Source organism: Mugil cephalus, chromosome 20 (genome assembly GCF_022458985.1).
Source record: "Mugil cephalus isolate CIBA_MC_2020 chromosome 20, CIBA_Mcephalus_1.1, whole genome shotgun sequence".
NCBI lineage: Eukaryota > Metazoa > Chordata > Actinopteri > Mugiliformes > Mugilidae > Mugil > Mugil cephalus.
In genome coordinates this window covers 6,168,568-6,177,856 of record NC_061789.1, presented here as the reverse complement: position 1 = coordinate 6,177,856, position 9,289 = coordinate 6,168,568, and the positions used below count along the sequence as shown (strand labels likewise).

The window sequence follows — 9,289 nt, the reverse complement described above, 5'->3', positions numbered from 1 at the left end:
ATGCATGTGCGTCTGGACGCTTTATTTATTTTTTTATTTGGCTATTTTTTTTTTCTTGTTTTGCTTTGTTGTGTACACACACACACACGCAACACAAAAAAAATGTCAGTTTGTGTGTGCTTTAGCGCAGTGAGTGAACAGAGGAGACTTCCATTTAGTAACGCAGCAAAGCGGCACATATCTCTCCACTGGGAGCTGTCCTTGGTTCTGATCCGTGGCCCTACAGCTCCTCCTCCTCCTCCTCCTCCTCCTCCTCCTCCTCCTGCTTCTCCTCCTTCTGCTCCCCAACACACACATTGCTCACCCTCCAATCACTCCTTCCCTCCCTCCCTCCCTTTACACCCTGTTGATTGACATCCACATGCTCTCCATTTGGCTCGCTAAAGGCTTCACATGTGTGTGTGTGTGTGTGTCAGTGCGACTGGCGGAGGGTGTGTTTTTCGGGCGGTGCGGGGGAGGGACTGGGCCATCCTCAGAGGGCCTTGAGCGGAGAGGATGCTGGGTAAAAAAAAAAGGAAAAAAAGAAGAAGAAGAAGAAGAAGAAGCGAGGAGTGAGAGGAGGAAAACAAAACATCTGTGTGGTAATTGGGCTCCCCTTAGAATTGTAACGCATACATTGACATCTGTTTGATAATTGGCTACCCTGGCTCCTCGGCGTGTGTCATGCTAAATGCCGGTTTGGTGGGGAAGCGAGCAAAAGAGGAAACGCTCTCCTCCAATTGTGTGGGGAGGGAGGAAGAAGGGATGCTATAGATTTGCCGGTGTTGTAAAAATTAAAAAAAAAAAAAGGGAAAACGCTCCACAGGTCTCTCACGTGCACAGTCTCCCCCCCCGTAAAAAAAGAAGCTCCTACCTGCAGCACGCTTCGGAGCGGAGGTGCGCACGAGTTCACGGCGCCGCATTTAGCCCCGGCAGATCAGAAAATATAAGTGCTAAGTGTCAAGTGATTGTTTACAGCCTCTCGTGCTGCAGGCCTCTGGTGATTTGCCTGCGCCGGTGATTCGAGCCGCGGGGCCCAGGAGCGATATTAGCTGCTTCCGCAATTTGTTCAGAGCTTTGGAAAGAGGGGGGGGTGGGGGTGGGGGGTGAGGGGGGGAGAGGCCGTCAAATTGCATAGATAAATATGTTGAATAATTGATGCGGCGCATAGTGGGGAGCTGTTTGGGAGCACACCAGAGATTGCCGGTGATGCCTGTGCAGAGTCGGTGCAGACGGTCTGTCTGTTTTAGCCCGGGCGCGTGCCTCCTCTGCTCAGATCAGATCAATCCATCCTCTGTGTGTGTGTGTGAGTTTTTTTTTTTTTTTGTATAAAAAAAAAGGGCGTGTGATCAAACCCTTTCTCATCTCTACCAGAAGCCACTTGTATCAATCAGAACTGATGCTTAAAACCCCCCCTTTCACCGCTCCGCCATCAGATGTGAAGGCTTAAATAAAAAAAGAAAAAAGACTAATTCCTCATAATACCTTATAATACCTACCTATTTTATAATCCTGCAGATCTATACAAGAGTGTCAGAGCTTATAGTAGTAATGGCTGAAGGATTAATTTGGGGATTTCTGTTAGATGACACACGGGAAGTGGTGGACTCAGTCAGAGGAGAGCCGCCGGGACGGTTAAGCGCTGCGATGTTAAGTCCTGAAGGAGCCGTAGAGACGTAAGGGGGGGGGTGGTCGCTCCTCCTCGCTCCATCTCCCTCCCTAATGCTGTCTAATGTGAGAGCTTACGGCAAGCGGAAGAGGGGTGGAGGAGAGGAAAGAGTTGTAAAGACAACGGGGATTTGAGATCTCGGGGGCCTCGGGGAAAAACCACGAGGGCGCTATCAGGCTACGACCTCCTGTGAAGAATCCTCAATGTCTTTTTTTTTTTTTTTTTACATCCACACACACACATATATATGTGCATACGTGTACCCCGTGTTTTTCACATGCAGAGGTGTTTAGAATAATAGCAGGAGTCACTCCTTTCATGTAGTCTCTTTTCAGTGCAGAGGAGCGCGGCGGCGGCGGCGTTCTCCGCCGTTTGATTCGGAGGCCTTGAAGACGCGAGGGCAGAGGGATGTGAAGACTGCTTATCTCTCCCTGACACAGCCAATCATGTCGTAGAATGACAGTCCGAACCCAGCTGATACTCTCCCCCCACCTCCCCCTCTTCCTTTCTTTCTTTCTTTCTTTGGCACAAACACTCTCCCCCCTCTGCTCGCTATCCATTTTGAAATGACTCTTTTGACATTTTCCTCATTTCCTCGCTTTCCTTCCCTCCTCCCGATGCCGTCATCTCTGCCTCCCTCTGAAAAAACACGCCTGCCTCCTCGTCAAGCCTCTTCCCTTCCTTCTCTCTGTTTTTATTTATTTATCTATTTTGCCTTCCCTAAACGCGGTTGGGGGGGGGCTCCGAGCACTGACACACACACACTCAAAAAAAATAAAAAATAGAAGCCAAAACTTTATTGCGCCCTGGCGTGCAGCGACAAAAACGACCGTTCACGTAAGGGCGGCAGTCCATCACATTCCCCCTCTTCTTCTTCTTCTTCTTCTTCCTCCTCCGTCCTCTTCTTCTTCTGCTTTGCCTTCTGCTGACTGCAGATACAGGAGAGTATTTACGACACTGGAAGCAACAGTAGTTTCATTGTCGCTGACGCCATTAAAACACGAGAGACGTTTGCACCGTTTAGTGAGGACTGAAGCCTCCCATTTAGACGGCCACATCGCCGCCCTCGTTAGTATTTATTTCATTATTTAACCGCTTTGCATATTCACCGGTGGTTTTTCCCGTCCTGAGCCTTTTGACGTGGCTCAGTCATGATACGAAATGTATTTTTAAAATTATTTTTAGAGCAGATTTCCCCCTTTTTTTCCCCCCGTCTCCCACTGATCACCTCCGGTTTTGTTGTTCAGATAAAACGTTTTAAGGCGTCGTCAAAGGCTCAAGGTTCTTGTTTTATTCCTCTTCTTATTGACACTTCGTGCAGCAGCGATTAATAAGTGAATGAATGAAAGCGAATGACGTGCAGATGAGTCGGCAGCGGCGGCGGTTCGTTTCGGCCCTAACGAGCTGATGAATGGGCGCCATGAGAATTACGTTCTTTATATATATATATATTTTTTTTTTCTTCCTCTCTTCGCAGAACCTGGACACTTTCAGCAGCTTATGAAATCCCCACCCTTCCCTCCAGCTCTCTCCTGCCGTATAGCGTCGACCACAGAAAAGAGGGTGGCGGGGAGGAGGAGGGGAGGGGGGGATGGGAGGCGAGAGCCAGGGAGAAAGAAAAGAGAAAGAGAAAGAGGAGAGAGAGGTTGGAGGGGAGCGAGGTGGGCATGACCGTTTGCTCCCGTCTCGACCACGGGTATTCTTGGGTTGATAATACAGATGTCGATGTTATTGCTTGAGAATACGCGTAGCTGAGCGGAAGCCATCATCGCATCATCGGCGAGCGGCAGTAAAAAAAAAAAAGAAAGACGATTCTCCTCCTCCGTCGGTGTGAAGAGGATCGACGGCGGCAGCAGTGGTGGTGGTGGTGGTGGTAATCCTCTCCTAAAAGCCCTGCTCGTGGTCCTCAAGCTCCTGAACCCACCCCCCACCCTGCCCAGCATCGCCCGGGCCTCCGCAGGAAGTAAGATCCCTCCAAGCGTGCATCACACACCTTTTTAGCTCTGATTGTTCATCCACTTGACAGATGCCCTTATCAGTGCGCGTGGTGAAGAGGGGAATCCAATAAGTGCACATGGCAGTGGGGTGAGGGGTTGGTTTGTTAGGGAGGGTGGGGGGCTACACGATGCGGAATGAAGACACGACTCCGCACGACAGGACAGAAGGTCCGGCGGTCGCAGTAGCTCCTGTGGCTCCCCGCCGCGTATAAGGTCACAGCCAAAGAGCAAATCCAATATCCAGACAGGCTGGCGGGCAAACAGGCTGCTGGGCAGGTAGGGGCACGGGCGGGAACACATTTAGAAAGTCAGAGATAAATCTCCGTCTACTCTCAGCTGTTCTCCAAGCTGCCTGGAGGAGGGGCGGGGGTGGAGGGGCGGGTGGGGGCCAATGAGACAGACAAACGAGGCAAATGCTACAGATGAGATGAACAGTCAGTCAAGTCCTGTTCACTTCTGAGCTGCTTCGTTTGGGGATTATTTTCCGCCGCTTTACTTCCATTCCTCCTCGTTTCATTGGGAAATATCGCGCCACTAAATTTATCTGACACATACTAGATGAGCTCCTAAAATAAGTTCAGCGCTTCTTATTGAATAATTTTGCTCTGAAACGTCGTTATTTTCTGGTAAGAAAGTGAAACAAAGGCAGCCCCGGCGCCGCGAACAGCAAAGCGGCGTCTTGCGTTTTGGCAGGACTTTTCATATTCAAAGCCATTTTTTTATACAGTTTTATACCACGTCTTAACCATTACAAACATTTAGATACATTAAATATTATATGCGGTATACAATTACACACACAACCTCCTATTTCAACATATCTGAGTGCAGTTTGACGACGTCTACCTTCCAAAACATGCTGGATACAACATAAGGCAATACATATTGAAAGAATGGTAACATAAATAACAACAAATATATGAAATTAAGTTTAAAAAAATTGGTATTTCTATTACTAGAAAATGAATAAAAAAAGGGCCAGTTAAGTGCGACTCATAAAAACATCCAGAAGAACAAGTTGCGTATACGGATTCAAGGCGAATCACATACTCATGGAATCCGGGATTACAATAGGTAACCAACTGTCCCTCCAGTACGACCACTTTAGAAATATAGTACAACCTGCATGCTATGCTACACCTTATGCTAGCTATATTAGCTCACATTCCCAACTAGTTTACACTGTTTATCACACTCTTTAGTATAAAAAAAAAAAAAAAAACGACTTACGTAGTAAGTAAGAGTTTATTTCCCGCAAGATTTTCTAAATTAAAAGTCAGGTTTGCTATGCTATTTGTAGCATATTTAGCAATTCTGTTTCAAGTTTTCAGCTCTGAAATGTTGCACACTCATAAAAAGAAGCTGCTCCTCTGAAGACTATTTGTCATTTTTTATTTTTTTATTTTTTATTATTTCACTTTTTTTGCTGATGTACTCACCCCGGCTCTTGGTACCGTGTGGGGCGGTCAAATTGTCAATTTCCCCACTCCGGCACAGTTTGCAGGGCACTGGATCATATTAGTGTTATTGTAATGGGATGTAATAAGATTATTCAAATCCCTCTATTTCACAGTGGGCGAATGTGATGCCGGGGCTCATCCATGTAAAGGGCCCTTTGACAGAAACTGTGTCTGTGTGCTAAACCCCTGGAAATTCCCAGCAAGAGGATTCTCCACGCCACTCCCCAGAGACTCCACTCACATCAGCGCCACTGTCTCACTGTGTCACTGCGCATGTGTGTGTCTGTGTTTGAGTGTGTGTGTGTGTGTGTGAGCACAATTTTTCTGTCTCTTCTTCCACACAGCAATTAAAGATCCAATTGATTTCCCTGCCTACACTGATTACCTGCTTCACTAGTTTGGTTTTTCTATGAAATCTGATTAACACTGGGACTGTATACGCACAGGGAGTTGGAAAAGTCACCCAGGCACCTCGTAAATGTAAATGCAAGGGCCTCAAAAAGTATAAAAATGTGACCCTTTTAGAAAGACTAGAGGAAGTTATTTTTAAACTTGGGTTTGCATTGTTTCCACACAACTTTCTTTAGTTTCCGTGTTTATGTAGAACTTCATACCAAAGCAATGGATTTCTTTAAAGACAGAAAAATACATTACAAAATACATTAGCCCGCATGTGTAACTACCAAAAGCATAGGTCTTCAACAGGGGGTCTGCGACCCTGAGGGGGTCCGCAGAGGTACTGCATGGGGGTCGTGAAATCTTTGGTTGATTAGACATTTTATATGTATTTTTTTTTTTTTATTTTCCTCCACAAATTAAAATTTCTTTAACGTAAATCCAACATATTTTAGTAAAGAGATAAATGGAGGCAGAAGACGTTATCTATCAGTCAACACTCACTCAGCAGCACACCTTCACACAGCGCCACACTAGACCTGTCAATCTAAGCCACCAATACACGATAGGCCCCGCCCCTTTTCACAGCTGAGCCAATCACGAGGTCAGGTTCCCCGCACCTGGCTGAGATCCTGTTCGCTCCTCAGATAAAAACTCACACTACAATATTAGCAGAAGAGAAGCTAACAGTGCAGCTCACTACCATCGGCCAAAATGGAAAGTTTATACCAGTATGTTTACGTCATGTATGTTTACAGAAGTAGAAAATATATATATTTCAACCTGTGTATTACTTGAATAGCTTAATATTGATTAATATAATGTATATTTATTAAAAAGTACTAGGCCGAGTGAATTATGTACTATCTAACAACCTAGCTAGCAAACTCAAGCTTTTTGACGTGGTAATTCCCATGACAGGTACCACTAGTTTTTAGAGTGTATGTTGGCTCAAATAGATTCCTCACTTACCGTTTACACCTTCATACGTTCACGTAGTTTGACTCTCAAATTTCACAGAAAAATGATCCGTTGTTTTCCCAGAGGAATAAGTATATACCGACGATTCACACTCACAGTCAAATTAAAGAATGTACGTCTTCAGTATTCAGGAGATCGTATATAATTGTGAAGTTTGCGCTACAAAGCGTGATATTCTACAGGTCTGTGCTGTGTTGTGTTCACTTCCTGTACATTTAGCTGCCTTCCAGTGCAGATCCTCTATTTTCTGCGTGGCAGTGGCATCACTTGACCACCTCCCGTATAATGTTACCAGCCGAAAGATAAATGTGCACACGTAATGCCAGTGGGTGACCAGGTTTAAATTGTCCCCTTCAGATTACATAACAACGCATCCAACACAAATGTCAACCTCATGTTGACACTCATGGAAAAAATTAGAGGCCCCTTAAATTTAATTAATAATCTTTAATTTAAAGATGTAGGCCTATCTTTTTGTACGGAAGCCCTAAGCGGCCATGCATTCATTCATATTATTTCCTCCATTTTCTCAAGATCTCAACTTATTTATCTTGTTATCTCGGGAAAGCAAGACCTCCAGAAACTTAATCATCTTATGTAGCAAACTTTAAAGCACAACAAAACAAATGGCTCACTTTACAGTAGACCTATTACATTAGGCTATTATTTTACTACATTATAGTGTTAAGGGAATCCATCAGTCAGTATGACGGAACTTGAGTTCTTTGGAAAACAAAACTTAATTTTCATTCATGATGACTCAATTATTTGGGAAAAACGTCCAAAAAAAAATAAAATAAAATAAAATACGCATGGCCACTTAGGGCTTCCGTACTTTGGTGACCATGACTTTCTGATTTTAATTTAATGCCAGTTTATCCGGTAAATGTTGAGACATTTCACATAGAAAAAGAAACACGTGTAAACCTGCCGGTGGCTCTAGAGAATAGGTTAAGGGGAAATGGTTCATCCTCTGGGCACCATAGACCATATTTCATTCAAATCTTTGCAGTAGTTATTGAAATATATTACAAAAAAGAAAAAAACAAAGCCGAGCGTTGAGCTGATGCTGTTGCTTGAAGAACAATAAAAGACAACAAAGTCAACAGATTGCACCCTCTGATATCGGTGCCACCTTTAATTAAAAAAACAACACCAACATATTATGTGTGTTTCTGTAAAAGACATAATATAGATATAACATATAGCCTATGACACTAAAAAGAAAACTCAGGGAACCCCAAAATACAGTAGGTGAGGTTCATCCCTCTGTGATTTATTTTATCTTAATCCATTAAATATTAGAGGCTTTTTCAGTCTGAATCAACAGAATACCTCTTCTGTATTCCCAAATATCTGGTGCTAGCTTATAATGCTAATACGTAGCATCTGTGCCAGACAAAAGTGGCGTTAGAGGAAAAGTCAGGGATCCCCAAACTAGGCGCGATTCATCCTCTGAGGACCACGATTTTCCATCTTTGTCCATTAAACAGTGGTCAGACCAACCAGCCGAGCAGAACAACCCTCCTATCCACAGATCCCTGCCGCTAGCTCGGGTAGAAAGACATTAAAATTAATATCTGTAATCTGAATCCTGTCCCGTGTTTTTAACATTTCCATAACTCACCTGCCTACACTGTATATGTATAGTACCGTATAATCAGTAACACTGCCTACACGCCCAGCACTCATGTCACCTAGACGACGGTGAACATAATTAATCCATTGTTTCTGCGCTACAATAGCGAGCTGCCTCTCGACAGGAATGCGGAGAAACATGGCCGACAAACAGTCCATGTTACATCTGCGAGCTCACATCAAAGCCACCCCCCCACCCCCCCCAACAACCCCCCCATCACACTCAACCTGGTCAGCTGAAGCCTCTCCCCCACCTCCTCCCCTCGCTCTGACCCGCCGTCCTCCTTCTTTTTTCTTTCTTTTTTCCGTTCCCCCTACACTTCTGCCTGTAATAACCTCGACTATAAAGCAAACAGAGACAATGGGCTCTGAATGAATAAGTACGTCTTGGGCTTGGCCATGCGGTGATAGCGGTAATTTCCTCCTCCGTGGGTCACTCCATTACAATTACCCTGTAATATTTATCCAGACAAACAAAGGGGCCCGGTGCGGGCAGGAGTGGCTGCGGGGAGCTGATGGATAGATGGAGGCAGAGATGATGTAGGTATAGGAGGATGGACGTGGAGAAGGAGAAGGAGAGGACGAGGGGTTGGGGAGAAATGAAGAAGAAGTGGATGGAGGGACAGAGGGAGGGAATCACAGTGCAATAAGAGCCCTCTCATTAGGGCCTGTCTTTATCACTGTGCAGCTCCTACGAGACGTGGCAGATGAGAGGAGGGAACAGAAGGCCAGGAGGAGAGCGCGGCTCAGATTAGGATCCTTATTGCTATGATAATCACTGTTTGTCATCCTGTGCGCACGTTTCACACCTGTGGTAAATGCAGATGGGTTAGTTAGTCAGGGTCGTGTGTGGCGTTTAGCGTGCGTGTGTGCAAAAGAAAAAAAAAAGAAAGAAAAACAAAGGTAACAGTTCATGTATATGTGCATGTTGAGTGTGAAGGGAACAGTGGATAGCTGTGTGTGTGTGTCTCTGTGCATGTCTGTGTGCATGTGTCTGTGTGTGCGTGCGCGCGAGTGCGGACGCATTTAGAATGAACAAATAGATAAAGATAGAATTAAATAAATAAGTAACAATCACATGCATTGCTCTCGGTGCCTGGCAACCGGATCCCTCCGTTGCCGTGGAAACAGTTGCTACAGAATGTGAGGTGATTGGCAACCGTGACAAC

General features: G+C 45.1%; 1 long non-coding RNA gene across 1 annotated transcript in view; it reads left to right on the top strand.

The window, feature by feature from the left end:
- Positions 1-5,713, top strand: part of LOC124998098 — a 7,645-nt gene extending 1,932 nt beyond the window's left edge. The window contains exons 2-3 of the long non-coding RNA XR_007111022.1: positions 3,126-3,611; positions 5,219-5,713. This is a non-coding gene — a long non-coding RNA (uncharacterized LOC124998098). The remainder of the gene's footprint in view (positions 1-3,125; positions 3,612-5,218) is intronic.
- The last annotated feature ends 3,576 nt before the right edge of the window (positions 5,714-9,289 follow it).